We start from the raw sequence: 15000 nt of genomic DNA on the forward strand, positions 1-15000 counted from the left end.
TTGCCCCGGGTGCGCACCTCGCGTGCACCTTGGTGCGCACACCTTGGCTGGGTTGCGCGCCCTGGTGGGCACCATGGTGCGCACCAAGGAGCGCTCCGAAGTGTGCTCCAAGGTGCGGCGTGCACGAAGTCGGAGCCCGGTTTGCCCCGGGTGCGCACCTCGCGTGCACCTTCGCCGCGGTGGGCACCATGGCGTGCACGAAGTCGGAGCCCGGTTTGCCCCGGGTGCGCACCTCGCGTGCACCTTCGCCGGGGTGGGCACCTTGGTGTGCAGACCTTGGCTGGGTTGCGCGCCCTGGTGGGCACCATGGTGCGCACCAAGGAGCGCTCCGAAGTGTGCTCCAAGGTGCGGCCTGCACGAAGTCGGAGCCCGGTTTGCCCCGGGTGTGCACCTCGGGTGGGCACCTTGGTGCGCATGCCTTGCCTGGGCTGCGCACCAGGGCGGGCTCAAGATGGCACCCGCGTTCCTTTTTTTTCACTATCTTTCAAAACGGAAATTTTAAAATCTCATTTTTTTTTGCCTTTTTCTGGAAATTAGTGAAGGCAGCGCATCAAAGGTGCGCACCTCGCTGCCCACCACGGTGCGCAACGCCGGTGGGCACCCGGGAGTGCTTCGAAGTGTGCTCCAAGGTGCTGCGTGCACGTTGTCGGAGCCCGGTTTGCCCCGGGTGCGCACCTCGCGTGCACCTTCGTCGGGGTGGGCACCTTGGCTGGGTTTGCCCCGGCTGCGCTCCGAAGCGGGGTTATTGGAGCGCCGCCTCTTTTTTTGTCGGAGCGTTTGGTGGGGTTTCTCGCATTGGCTCTTCCGAGGCCCGGTTGCCACCCTGGCGCGCACGAAGTCGGAAGTAGGGTTAATTGCCCGGGTGCGCACCTTTGCCAGGGTGGGCACCTTACCTGGGCTGCGCACCAGGGCGGGCTCAAGATGGCACGCGCGTTCCGTTTTTTTCACTATCTTTCAAAACGGAAATTTTAAAATCTCCTTTTTTTTTTGCCTTTTCTGGAAATTAGTGAAGGCAGCGCATCAAAGGTGCGCACCTCGCTGCCCACCTTGGTGTGCTCTGAGGTGCGCACCCGGGAGCGCTACGAAGTGTGCTCCAAGGTGCGGCGTGCACGTTGTCGGAGCCCGGTTTGCCCCGGGTGCGCACCTCGCCTGCACCTTGGCCGGGGTGGGCACCTTGGCTGGGTTTGCCCAGGGTGCGCTCCGAAGCGGGGTTACTGGAGCGCCCCCTCTTTTTTTGTCAGAGCGTTTGGTGGGGTTTCTCGCATTGGCTCTTCCCAGGCCCGGTTGTTGGGTGCGCTCCCACCCTGGCGCGCGCGAAGTTGGAAGTTGGGTTAATTGCCCGGGCGCGCACCTTCGCCAGGGTGGGCACCTTGGTGCGCACACCTTGGCTGGGCTGCGCACCAGGGCGGGCTCAAGATGGCACCAGCATTCCCTTTTTCTCACTATCTTTCAAAACGGAAATTTTAAAATCTCGTTTTTTTTTTGCCTTTTATGGAAATTAGTGAAGGCATCGCATCAAAGGTGCGCACCTCGCTGCCCACCTTGGTGTGCTCCGAGGTGCCCACCACGGTGCGCAACGCCGGTGCGAACCCGGGAGCGCCCCGATGTGTGCTCCAAGGTGCGGCGTGCACGAAGTCGGACCCCGGTTTGCCCCGGGTGCGCACCTCGCGTGCACCTTGGTGCGCACACCTTGGCTGGGTTGCGCGGCCTGGTGGGCACCATGGTGCGCACCAAGGAGCGCTCCGAAGTGTGCTCCAAGGTGCGGCGTGCACGAAGTCGGAGCCCGGTTTGCCCCGGGTACGCACCTCGCGTGCACCTTCGCCGGGGTGGGCACCTCGGCTGGGTTGCGCGCCCTGGTGCGCACCAAGGAGCGCTCCGAAGTGTGCTCCAAGGTGCGGCGTGCACGAAGTCGGAGCCCGGTTTGCCCCGGGTGCGCACCTCGCGTGCACCTTCGGCGGGGTTGCGCGCCCTGGTGGGCACCATGGTGCGCACCAAGGAGCGCTCCGAAGTGTGCTCCAAGGTGCGGCGTGCACGAAGTCGGAGCCCGGTTTGCCCCGGGTGCGCACCTCGCGTGCACCTTCGGCGGGGTTGCGCGCCCTGGTGGGCACCATGGTGCGCACCAAGGAGCGCTCCGAAGTGTGCTCCAAGGTGCGGCGTGCACGAAGTCGGAGCCCGGTTTGCCCCGGGTGCGCACCTCGCGTGCACCTTCGCCGCGGTGGGCACCATGGCGTGCACGAAGTCGGAGCCCGGTTTGCCCCGGGTGCGCACCTCGCGTGCACCTTCGCCGGGGTGGGCACCTCGGCTGGGTTGCGCGCCCTGGTGCGCACCAAGGAGCGCTCCGAAGTGTGCTCCAAGGTGCGGCGTGCACGAAGTCGGAGCCCGGTTTGCCCCGGGTGCGCACCTCGCGTGCACCTTCGCCAGGGTGGGCACCTCGGTGCGCACACCTTCTCAATGTTTTCTTGCCTTTTCTGGAAATTGGTGAAGGCAGCGCATCAAAGGTGCGCACCTCGGTGTGCTCCGAGGTGCGAACCCGAGAGCGCTCCGAGGTGCCCACGAAGTCGAAAGTCGGGTTAATTGCATTGTTTTCCCCGGGTGCGCTCCGAGGTGCGCAACATCGGCGCGCACCAAGGAGGGCTCCGAAGTGTGCTCCAAGGTGCGCACGATGGCGTGCACCTCTGGTGCGCACGATTCGGAGCTCGGTTTGACCGGGGTGCGCACACCTTGGCTGGGTTGCGCACCTTTTGTGCGCTCCAAGGTGCGCACGAAGTCGGAGCTCGGTTTGCCCCGGGTGCGCACCTTCGCCAGGGTGCGCACCTTGATGCGCACGCCTTGGCTGGGCTGCGCACCTTGGTGGGCGCCATGGTGCGCACCTTTCGTGCGCTCCAAGGTGCGCACGAAGTCGGAGCTCGGTTTGCCCCGGGTGCGCACCTTGGTGGGCGCCATGGTGCACTCCGAGGTGCCCAAGATTGGTGCGCACCAAGGAGCGCTCCGAAGTGCGCTCCAAGGTGCGCGCGAAGTCGAAAGTTGGGTTAATTGTCCGGTTTGCCTCGGGTGCGCACCTTGCGTGCACCTTCGCCAGGGTGGGCGCCTTGGTGCGCACACCTTGGCTGGGCTGCGCACACCTTGGCACCCGCGTTTCCTTCATTTTAAATTTTTTTTTTTTACAATCTCTCAAGTGGGAAATTCTATAATCTCAACTTTTTTTGCCTTTTCAGGAAACTTTTGAATGGAGCGCATCATTGGTGCGCTCCGAAGTGTGCTCCAAAGCTCTCTCCAGCTGCGTGCACCTGCCCCGGCCGCGCACCCGGCCCCGCCCAGCTTCGCTCACCTGTCCCGGGCGTCTGGTGCGGAACCTTAGAGTAAGAAACATCACCGTGCACCTTGGCCAACGTGCGCGACTCGACCGAGCGCGCACTGGCCGAGGTGCACACCGATTTCACCTGGGTGCGCGCGCAGCACCTCGGGCGCACCGGGGTGCGCGCACAACGCCCGGGTTGCACCGTGGCCTGTGTGCTCGGGGTGCCTCGGGTGCGCGCTCGGTGTCGCCCCCGCGCGCGCGGTAGTGCGGGCAGCGCACCCCGGCCCGGCCCGGCCCCGACGAGAACGCAAACGGGCAAAAGGTTTATTCAAATAGCATTGCGACGCCCGGCGAAAAACTAAAAAAGGGTGCAACACCGGGACTTCCCGGGAGGTCACCCATCCCAGTACTACTCCGGCCCAAGCGCGCTTAACTGCGGAGTTCTGATGGGATCCGGTGCACTAATGCTGGTATGATCGCACCCGTTATGAGCTTGTCGCAGTGTGTACTTAGCAAACCGCGACCCACGTGCGAATCCACCCCGGCCACCCACGCCCGTCGAGGTGCACACCCTCCCTCGCGAAGTGCGCCCCGTTCGCCAAGTGTGAGCCCTGCCCGGGTGCGCGCACCTTGCTAGGGCGTCGGGTGTGCACCCGGCCCGGCCTACGTGCGTGCACCTGGAGGGGGCGTCGTGTGCGTGCAGTGTCCCGTCTGCAACGCGGTGCCCACACACCACCTCGGGCGCAACGACCTGCGCTCACATGTGGGCCGAGTGCACCTTGGTGCATGTTCGGGGCGCCTCGGGTGCACGCTCGATCTTGCCCCGGTGCACCAAGGCGCTCGGTTTGCCCCGGGTGCGCACTTGGTGCAAGGTGGGCACCCAAAATAGGGATCAAGCACCAAAACACAAGTTTCGGGATGCAAAATGGGACCCAAGGACCACAAATGCGTTCCAAGACCCATGATGGGTCCACGAGAACAAAAATGTGTTCCGAGACTTAATAAACAAATATTGGGTTTTAGGAGAAGAAACATGCTCTGATGCCCAAAACGAGAATCGACCCCGAAAAGGCCACAGGCCAAAAGTGGGATGCGAGACAAAAAAAAATGGGACCCGAGGACCAAAATTGGGTTCCCAGGTCGAAGACAGGGCAACCGGACAAGAAACGACCTCTAAGGCTCGAAATGAGTCCCGACGACTAAAACTTGACAAGAAGCACCCATCAGGCACCCAACTCGACACCCATGGGATGCCGACCCACCCGGGCTTCCACCTAGCACACCTTGGCACCCACCCACCCTCGCACCCAACCTCGCACCCAACTTAGCACCTTTGAACCCACATTGGCACTCACCCTGACCCTGGCACCTTGGAACCCACATTGGCACTCACCTTGACCCTGGCACCCACCTTTGCACTCACCTTGGGACCCACCCTGGCTCCCACCTCGGCACCCACCCAGACACCCACCTTGGTTCCTTGGCACCCACCTTGGATCCTTGGCACCCACCCCGACACCCACCTTGGCACGCAACTTGGCTACTTGCCACCCACCTTGGCTCCTTGACGCCCACCCCGACAACCACCCCGTGACCTACCCTGGCTAGGGTTGGTGCACACCCACCCTGGTGCCCACCTTGGCACCCACCCTATGACCCACCTTGGCACGCACCTTAGTACCCACCCCGTTACCCACCCTAGGACCCACCCCGTGACCCACCTTGGCCAGGGTGGGTGCACCCACCCTGGTGCCCACCTTGGCACCCACCCATCCTAGCACCCAGCCTGTGACCGGGCTTGGAACCCAACCTTGCACCCGCACCCGTCTTGGCCAGTGTGGGTGCGCACCCATCCTGGCACCCACGTTGTGACACACCCTTTAACCCACGCACCCTAGCACCCACGTTGGCACCCACCTTGGAACCCAACCTAGCAACTTGGCACCCACCCCGTGACCCACCTTGGCATCCACCATAGCAGTCGCCGACTTGGCACCCACCTCGGCACCCACCTTGACACTTGTGGACCCACCTTGCCACTCACCCTAGCATCGACCCATCCTAGCACCCACCCTGGCACCTTTGCACCCTAGCACTCACCCATCCTAGCACCTAACCTGTGACCCACCTTGACACTCACCCTCGCACCCACCTTGGAACCCAACCTAGCACCCACCCACCCTGACACCAACCCTAGCACCTACCCACCCTTGCACCCACCCTGTGACCCATCTTGGCACCCACCCATCCTACCACTCAACCTATCACCCACCTTCTCACCCACCTTGGCATCCACCTTAGCACCCACCCACACTGGCACCTTGGCACCCACCTCGGGCAAGGTGGGTGCACACCCACCCTGGCACCCAATTTAGAACCCACCGAGCATGTTACCCACCTTGGCACCCACATTGCAGCCCACCCTAGTACCCACCCTATGACCCACATTGGCATCCACACCCTAGCACCCAGGCACCTCGACACCCGCCTTGACACCCACCCTAGCACTGAACCTGTGACCCACCTTGGAACTCACCCTAGAACCCACCCACCCTGTGAACCACCTTGGCATCCACCTTAGCACCCACCCACCTTGGCACCCACTCTAGCACTCACCCATCCTAACACCCAACTTGTTACCCACCTTGGCACCCGCCCTCGCGTCCACCTTGAAACCCACCCTAGCACCCACCCACGCAGGAGCCCACCTTGGCACCCAACCTAACACCCACGCATCCTGGCACCCAACTTGTGACCCACCTTGGAACCCACCCTAGTACCCACCTTTGAACCCACTATATCACCAACCCACCTTGGCACCCACCCTATGACCCTCTTTGGAATCCACCCTAGCACGCACCCACCCTGGCACCCACCATGGAGCGCACCCTAGCACCCACCCACCTCGGCACGCACCTCAACACCCACCTTGGTGTGCGCACTGCGCCAACCTCTCAAAGACCCTATGTGGTGCGCTCCAAAGTGTACACCTTTGGTGCGCTCCAAGGTGCGCACCTTTGGTGCACACCGAGGTGCACACCAAAGTGTGCACCGAGGTGAGCACCAAAGTGCACTCCAGGGTGCACACCAAGGCGTGCACCTTTGGTGCGGTCAATGCAAACGAATTCGGAAGTTGGGGTCGATGTCCTAATCGCTGCTGCAGACTACACGTATGAGAATCGGACAAATAGCTTTATATAGGGGAGGTGTTGCGTTTGATGGGTCGACTCCCCTGGTTGTGTGCACTGCACCAACTTCAAAGACCCTGTCTTGTTTAAGAAGTCAAAAGTTGGGGTGGATGTCCTAATCATTGCTGCAGTCTACGCATGTATGAGAATCAGACAAATAGCTTATATAGGGGAGGTGTTGCATTCGGTGGGTTGACTCCCCTGGTTGTGCGCACTGCGCCAACCTCAAAGACCCCGCATAGCAGAAGAAGTCGGAAGTCGGATTTTGGTGAGCACCAAGGCGTGCACCTTTGGTGCGGTCAACGCAGACGAATTCAGAAGTTGGGGTGGATGTCCTAATCGTTGTTGCAGGCTACACATGTATGAGAATCAGACAAATAGCTTATATAGGGGAGGTGTTGGGTTTGATGGGTCAACTCCCTTGGTTGTGCGCATTACGCCAACCTCAAAGACCTTGTTTTCGTTAAGAAGTCAAAAGTTGGGGTCAATGTCCTAATGGCTCCTGCAGGCTACACATGTATGAGAATCGGACAAATAGCTTATATAGGGGAGGTGTTGGGTTTGATGGGTCGACTCCCCTGGTTGTGCGCATTACGTCAACCTCAAAGACCTTGTTTTCGTTAAGAAGTCAAAAGTTGGGGTCGATGTCCTAATTGCTCCTGTAGACTACACATGTATGAGAATCAGACAAATAGCTTATATAGGGGAGGTGTTGGGTTTGATGGGTTGACTCCCCTAGTTGTTCGCATTACACCAACCTCAAAGACCTTGTTTTCGTTTAGAAGCCGAAAGTTGGGGTCGATGTCCTAATTGCTCCTGCAGGCTACGCATGTATGAGAATCAGACAAATAGCTTATATAGGGGAGGTGTTGGGTTTGATGGGTCGACTCCCCTGGTTGTGCGCATTGCGCCAACCTCAAAGACCCTGCATTGCGGATGAAGTCGAAAGTCAGAGTTTGGTGTGCTACAAGGTGTGGTCGAAGGTGCTCACCTAGGTGTGCACCTTTGGAGCACAGGAAAAGTGCCCTCCAAAAGTGCGCACCTTTGGAGTGCACAAAAGTGCCCTCCAAAAGTGCGCACCTTTGGAGCGCAGAAAAGTGCCCTCCAAAAAGTGCCCTCCAAAAGTGCGCACCTTTGGAGCGCAGAAAAGTGCCCTCCAAAAAGTGCCCTCCAAAAGTGCGCACCTTTGGAGCGCAGAAAAGTGCCCTCCAAAAAGTGCCCTCCAAAAGTGCGCACCTTTGGAGCGCAGAAAAGTGCCCTCCAAAAAGTGCCCTCCAAAAGTGCGCACCTTTGGAGCGCAGAAAAGTGCCCTCCAAAAAGTGCCCTCCAAAAGTGTGCACCTTTGGAGCGCAGAAAAGTGCCCTCCAAAAAGTGCCCTCCAAAAGTGCGCACCTTTGGAGCGCAGAAAAGTGCCCTCCAAAAAGTGCCCTCCAAAAGTGCGCACCTTTGGAGCGCAGAAAAGTGCCCTCCAAAAAGTGCCCTCCAAAAGTGCGCACCTTTGGAGCGCAGAAAAGTGCCCTCCAAAAAGTGCCCTCCAAAAGTGCGCACCTTTGGAGCGCAGAAAAGTGCCCTCCAAAAAGTGCCCTCCAAAAGTGCGCACCTTTGGAGCGCACAAAAGTGCCCTCCAAAAGTGCGCACTTTTGGTGCGCACCAAGGCGCTGGTTCGGTCGTTGCAGGCGAGTTCGGAAGTTGGGGTCGATGTCCTGAGCGGAGGTGCAAACTACACAGGTGTCGGAATCGGACAAATAGCTTATATAGGGGAGGTGTATGCTTCGATGGGTCGACTCCCCAGGTTGAGCGCACCGCGCCAACCTCAAAGACCCTACGGTATGGATGAAGTCGGAAGTTGGGTCCGATGACCGATTCGATTAGTAGGTATGCTCATGAGGTCGGAATTTGGGTCCGATGACCTGCCATGTGCAGGAAGGCGAATGTTGACACTGTGCGTTGCAAGGTGCACACCAAGGCGCTGGTGCGGTCTTTTTAGTCGAGTTCGGAAGTTGGGGTCGATGTCCTGATCGGAGGTGCAAGCTACACAGGTGTGGGAATCGGACAAATAGCTTATATAGGGGAGGTGTATGCTTCGTTGGGTCGACTCCCCGGGTTGAGCGCACCGCGCCAACCTCAAAGACCCTACGGTATGGATGAAGTCGGAAGTTGGGTCCGATGACCGATTCGATATGTAGGCATACTCGCGAGGTCGGAATTTGGGTCCGATGACCTGCCACGTGCAGGAAGGCGAATGTTGGCACTGTGCGTTGCAAGGTGCGCACCAAGGCGCTGGTTCGGTCGTTGGAGGCGAGTTCGGAAGTTGGGGTCGATGTCTTGATCGGAGGTGCAAACTACACAGGTGTGGGAATCGGACAAATAGCTTATATAGGGGAGGTGTATGCTTCGTTGGGTCGACTCCCCGGGTTGAGCGCACCGCGCCAACCTCAAAGACCCTACGGTATGGATGAAGTCGGAAGTTGGGTCCGATGACCGATTCGATATGTAGGCATACTCGCGAGGTCGGAATTTGGGTCCGATGACCTGCCATGTGCAGGAAGGCGAATGTTGGGACTGTGCGTCGCAAGGTGCGCACCAAGGCGCTGGTGCCGTCGTTGCAGTCGAGTTCGGAAGTTGGGGTCGATGTCCTGGTCAGAGGTGCAAACTACACAGGTGTGGGAATCGGACAAATAGCTTATATAGGGGAGGTGTATGCTTCGATGGGTCGACTCCCTGGGTTGAGCGCACCGCGCCAACCTCAAAGACCCTACAGTATGGATGAAGTCGGAAGTTGGGTCCGATGACCGATTCGATACGTAGGCATATTGGCGAGGTCTGAATTTGTGTCCGATGACCTGCCATGCGCAGGAAGGCGGAATTTGGGTCCGATGACCGAGTTGATGGCGTGCCATGCGCAGAAAGGCGGAATTTGGGTCCGATGACCGAGTTGATGTTGATGGCCCGCCATGCACAGGAAGGCGGAATTTGGGTCCGATGACCGATTTGAAGGCGTGCCATACGCAAAAAGGCGGAGTTTGGGTCCGATGACCGAGTTGATATTGATGGCCCGCCATGCGCAGGAAGGCGGAATTTGGGTCCGATGACCTGACATACGCATGGAGTCCGACTCGGGGGCCGATGTTCGATTCGATGACTTGCATTGTGGGTAAAGTCGGAAGTTGTGGTCTTTGACCCGATTCGATGACCAGACTTCGGCTGCTTGAGAATCGGACAAATAACTTATATAGGGGAGGTAGTGTTCTCGAGCATCCTCCCCCCGTGCCCGTTTATGTCGATTGATGCTGGTGCTCGACTGGTTGGAGCGCTCGGATGCAAAAATCTTGCACCAGGATTTATCGATTGTGATGGACACGGCAAGTCTCCTGATTGCTATGCAGGAGCTCATCGTGAATCTCTATGCGGCCTTGGTATGGACTCGACCTGCGGAATGGTTCGGCAATGGTAGTCGCTCCAACACGTCCTTGCAATGGCCACAGAGGTGATTCGACTAGAGCTCCAGTCTAGCTTTTGGGTTGCTTGGCGGACTGGTATAGCCGCGATCGAGTTCCGGCCATGAACGTTTTAGATAGCTCTTGGGCTTTCTGGGACGGAAGTCGGAAGTTTGGGCTGTTGTCCGATTTGATGACCATTCTTCGGATGTGTGAGAATCGGACAAATAACTTATATAGGGGACTGTGTTGTCTCACGCAGCCCCCTCCGTGCCCCTCTATCTCGACCGATGTTGGTGCTTGAAAGGGTTGGGATCGCTCGGATTTATAAACGTGCACCACCATTTGTCGAGTGTGAGGGACGCGGCAGGTCTCCTAAATGCTATGCGGGCGCTCTCTGAGAATCTCTATCCGGCCTCGACACAGACTAGTCTTGCTGAATGGTTTGGCACTGGTAGTCGATCCAACACGTCGTTGTTGTGGCCGCCTAGGCGATTCGATTCGAGCCCCCGTCTAGCTTTTGGGTTGCTTGGCGGATTTTGCCCTATCCGCAAGTGAGCTCGGTCCCTAAACGTTCGAGAAACCCGATTGCTATGCGCCGACTCTCTTTCTTGCGAGCCTCCATCTAGCTTTTGGGTCTCTACGGAACGGAAGTCGGAATCTGGGACCGTTGTTTGATTCGACGAGGCAGACTACGGTTGTGCGAGAATCGGACAAATAACTTATATAGGGGAGGTGTTGACTGGAGCATTCTCCCCCGTGCCCCTCTAACTCGACCAATGCTGGCGCTCGAACGGTGGTAGCGCTCGGATTTTCATTGAGCGCCAGCATTGGTCGATTTAGAGGGGCATGCGAGATTCCCGAATGCTATGCGAGGGCTCTAACGGAAATGTCTATTGGTTTCGGTATGGATGCAATTGCGAGTGGTTCGGCAAAGGTAGTCGTTCCGATGCGTCCATGTCGTGGCCAAATCGATAATTCGATTTGAGCCCTCGTATAGCATTTGGGTCTCTCGATGTGATTCCGCATTCCAGTCCCTTTGGGCACTGCTTGAGCCGCATCCCAGGGGGTTCCCTTCCCAATAATCTGCCTCGCAACCCGATTGCTATGCGGTGAGGCTCCTCGGCCGCCTCGGAACTATCTGTGTATCAGACGCATCGCGGGATAAGGGGTTGGTAACGGTAGTCGCCCCAAGCGCGTCCGATGCTTGGACCATTCCGAGGCGGCCCTGAAGCCTCTTCCGTCTAGCCGTTGGGTCCTTCTCGCCGCATCCCTCGCCTCGCACCCCGATTGCTATGCGGTGAGGCTCCTCGGCCGCCTCGGAACTATCTGTGTATCGGACGCGTCGCGGGATAAGGGGTTGTCACTGGTAGTCGCCCCAAGCGCGTCCGATGCTTGGACCATTCCGAGGCGGCCCTGAAGCCTCTTCCGTCTAGCCGTTGGGTCCTTCTCGCCGCATCCCTCGCCTCGCACCCCGATTGCTATGCGGTGAGGCTCCTCGGCCGCCTCGGAACTATCTGTGTATCGGACGCGTCGCGGGATAAGGGGTTGTCATTGGTAGTCGCCCCAAGCGCGTCCGATGCTTGGACCATTCCGAGGCGGCCCTGAAGCCTCTTCCGTCTAGCCGTTGGGTCCTTCTCGCCGCATCCCTCGCCTCGCACCCCGATTGCTATGCGTTGAGGCTCCTCGGCCGCCTCGGAACTATCTGTGTATCGGACGCGTCGCGGGATAAGGGGTTGTCACTGGTAGTCGCCCCAAGCGCGTCTGATGCTTGGACCATTCCGAGGCGGCCCTGAAGCCTCTTCCGTCTAGCCGTTGGGTCCTTCTCGCCGCATCCCTCGCCTCGCACCCCGATTGCTATGCGGTGAGGCTCCTCGGCCGCCTCGGAACTATCTGTGTATCGGACGCGTCGCGGGATAAGGGGTTGTCACTGGTAGTCGCCCCAAGCGCGTTCGATGCTTGGACCATTCCGAGGCGGCCCTGAAGCCTCTTCCGTCTAGCCGTTGGGTCCTTCTCGCCGCATCCCTCGCCTCGCACCCCGATTGCTATGCGGTGAGGCTCCTCGGCCGCCTTGGAACTATCTGTGTATCGGACGCGTCGCGGGATAAGGGGTTGTCACTGGTAGTCGCCCCAAGCGCGTCCGATGCTTGGACCATTCCGAGGCGGACCCGAAGCCTCTTCCGTCTAGCCGTTGGGTCCTTCTCGCCGCATCCTTCGCCTCGCACCCCGATTGCTATGCGGTGAGGCTCCTCGGCCGCCTCGGAACTATCTGTGTATCGGACGCGTCGCGGGATAAGGGGTTGTCACTGGTAGTCGCCCCAAGCGCGTCCGATGCTTGGACCATTCCGAGGCGGACCCGAAGCCTCTTCCGTCTAGCCGTTGGGTCCTTCTCGCCGCATCCCTCGCCTCGCACCCCGATTGCTATGCGGTGAGGCTCCTCGGCCGCCTTGGAACTATCTGTGTATCGGACGCGTCGCGGGATAAGGGGTTGTCACTGGTAGTCGCCCCAAGCGCGTCCGATGCTTGGACCATTCCGAGGCGGACCCGAAGCCTCTTCCGTCTAGCCGTTGGGTCCTTCTCGCCGCATCCCTCGCCTCGCACCCCGATTGCTATGCGGTGAGGCTCCTCGGCCGCCTTGGAACTATCTGTGTATCGGACGCGTCGCGGGATAAGGGGTTGTCACTGGTAGTCGCCCCAAGCGCGTCCGATGCTTGGACCATTCCGAGGCGGACCCGAAGCCTCTTCCGTCTAGCCGTTGGGTCCTTCTCGCCGCATCCCTCGCCTCGCACCCCGATTGCTATGCGGTGAGGCTCCTCGGCCGCCTTGGAACTATCTGTGTATCGGACGCGTCGCGGGATAAGGGGTTGTCACTGGTAGTCGCCCCAAGCGCGTCCGATGCTTGGACCATTCCGAGGCGGCCCCGAAGCCTCTTCCGTCTAGCCGTTGGGTCCTTCTCGCCGCATCCCTCGCCTCGCACCCCGATTGCTATGCGGTGAGGCTCCTCGGCCGCCTTGGAACTATCTGTGTATCGGACGCGTCGCGGGATAAGGGGTTGTCACTGGTAGTCGCCCCAAGCGCGTCTGATGCTTGGACCATTCCGAGGCGGCCCCGAAGCCTCTTCCGTGTAGCCGTTGGGTCCTTCTCGCCGCATCCCTCGCCTCGCACCCCGATTGCTATGCGGTGAGGCTCCTCGGCCGCCTTGGAACTATCTGTGTATCGGACGCGTCGCGGGATAAGGGGTTGTCACTGGTAGTCGCCCCAAGCGCGTCCGATGCTTGGACCATTCCGAGGCGGACCTGAAGCCTCTTCCCTCTAGCCGTTGGGGCTTTCTCGCCGCATCCCTCGCCTCGCACCCTGATTGCTATGCTGTGAGGCTCCTCGGCCGCCTTGGAACTATCTGTGTATCGGACGCATCGCGGGATAAGGGGTTGGCAGTGGTAGTCGCCCCAAGCGCATCCGATGCTTGGACCATTCCGAGGCGGCCCTGCAGCCTCTTCCGTCTAGCCGTTGGGGCCATCTCGCCGCATCCCCCACCTCGCACCACGATTGCTATGCGGTGAGGCTCCTTGGCCGCCTCGGAACTATCTGTGTATCGGACGCATCGCGGGATAAGGGGTTGTCACTGGTAGTCGCCCCAAGCGCGTCCGATGCTTGGACTATTCCGAGGCGGCCCTGCAGCCTCTTCCGTCTAGCCGTTGGGGCCATCTCGCTGCATCCCCCACCTCCTCGGCCGCCTCGGAACTATCTGTGTATCGGACGCATCGCGGGATAAGGGGTTGGCAGTGGTAGTCGCCCCAAGCGCGTCCGATGCTTGGACTATTCCGAGGCAGCCCTGCAGCCTCTTCCGTCTAGCCTTTGGGGCCATCTCGCCGCATCCCTCGCCTCGCACCCCGATTGCTATGCGGTGAGGCTCCTCGGCCGCCTGGGAACTATCTTCGTATCGGACGCATCGCGGGATAAGGGGTTGTCACTGGTAGTCGCCCCAAGCGCGTCCGATGCTTGGACTATTCCGAGGCGGCCCTGTGGCCTCTTCCGTCTAGCCGTTGGGGCCATCTCGCCGCATCCCCCACCTCGCACCCCGATTGCTATGCGGTGAGGCTCTTCGGCCGCCTTGGAACTATCTTCGTATCGGACGCATCGCGGGATAAGGGGTTGTCACTGGTAGTGGCCCCAAGCGCGTCCGATGCTTGGACTATTCCGAGGCGGCCCTGCAGCCTCTTCCGTCTAGCCGTTGGGGCCATCTCGCCGCATCCCCCACCTCGCACCCCGATTGCTATGCGGTGAGGCTCCTCGGCCGCCTTGGAACTATCTTCATATCGGACGCATCGCGGGATAAGGGGTTGTCACTGGTAGTCGCCCCAAGCGCGTCCGATGCTTGGACTATTCCGACGCGGCCCTGTGGCCTCTTCCGTCTAGCCGTTGGGGCCATCTCGCCGCATCCCCCACCTCGCACCCCGATTGCTATGCGGTGAGGCTCCTCGGCCGCCTTGGAACCATCTTCGTATCGGACGCATCGCGGGATAGGGGGCTGTCACTGGTAGTCGCCCCAAGCGTGTCCGATGCTTGGACCATTCCTAGGCGGCCCTGAAGCCTCTTCCGTCTAGCCGTTGGGGCCTTCCCGCCCCATCCCTCGCCTCGCACCCCCGATTGCTATGCGGTGAGGCTCCTCGGCCGCCTTGGAACCATCTGTGTATCGGACGCATCGCGGGATAAGGGGTTGGCACTGGCAGTCGCCCCAAGCGCGTCCGATGCTTGGACCATTCCGAGGTGGCCCTGAAGCCTCTTCCGTCTAGCCGTTGGGGCCTTCCCGCCCCATCCCTCGCCTCGCACCCCGATTGATATGCGGTGAGGCTCCTCGGCCGCCTTGGAACTATCTGTGTATCGGACGCATCGCGGGATAAGGGGTTGGCACTGGTAGTCGTCCCAATCGCATCCGATGCTTGGACCATTCCGAGGCGGCCCTGCAGCCTCTTCCGTTTAGCCGTCGGGGCCTTCCCGCCGCATCCCTCGCCTCGCATCCCGATTCCTATGCGGTGAGTCTTCTCGGCCGCCGCGGAACTATACCTGTTATTGCTAC

General features: G+C 60.0%; 1 non-coding gene across 1 annotated transcript; it reads right to left on the reverse strand.

The window, feature by feature from the left end:
- Window positions 1–3663: 3663 nt before the first annotated feature.
- LOC131862145 (5S ribosomal RNA) lies at window positions 3664–3782 on the reverse strand. The gene has a single exon (XR_009361171.1). It is a non-coding gene; the product is annotated as a 5S ribosomal RNA (ribosomal RNA).
- Window positions 3783–15000: the final 11218 nt, after the last annotated feature.

The sequence above is a fragment of the Cryptomeria japonica genome, unplaced genomic scaffold (assembly GCF_030272615.1).
Source record: "Cryptomeria japonica unplaced genomic scaffold, Sugi_1.0 HiC_scaffold_35, whole genome shotgun sequence".
Taxonomy (NCBI): Eukaryota; Viridiplantae; Streptophyta; class Pinopsida; order Cupressales; family Cupressaceae; genus Cryptomeria; species Cryptomeria japonica.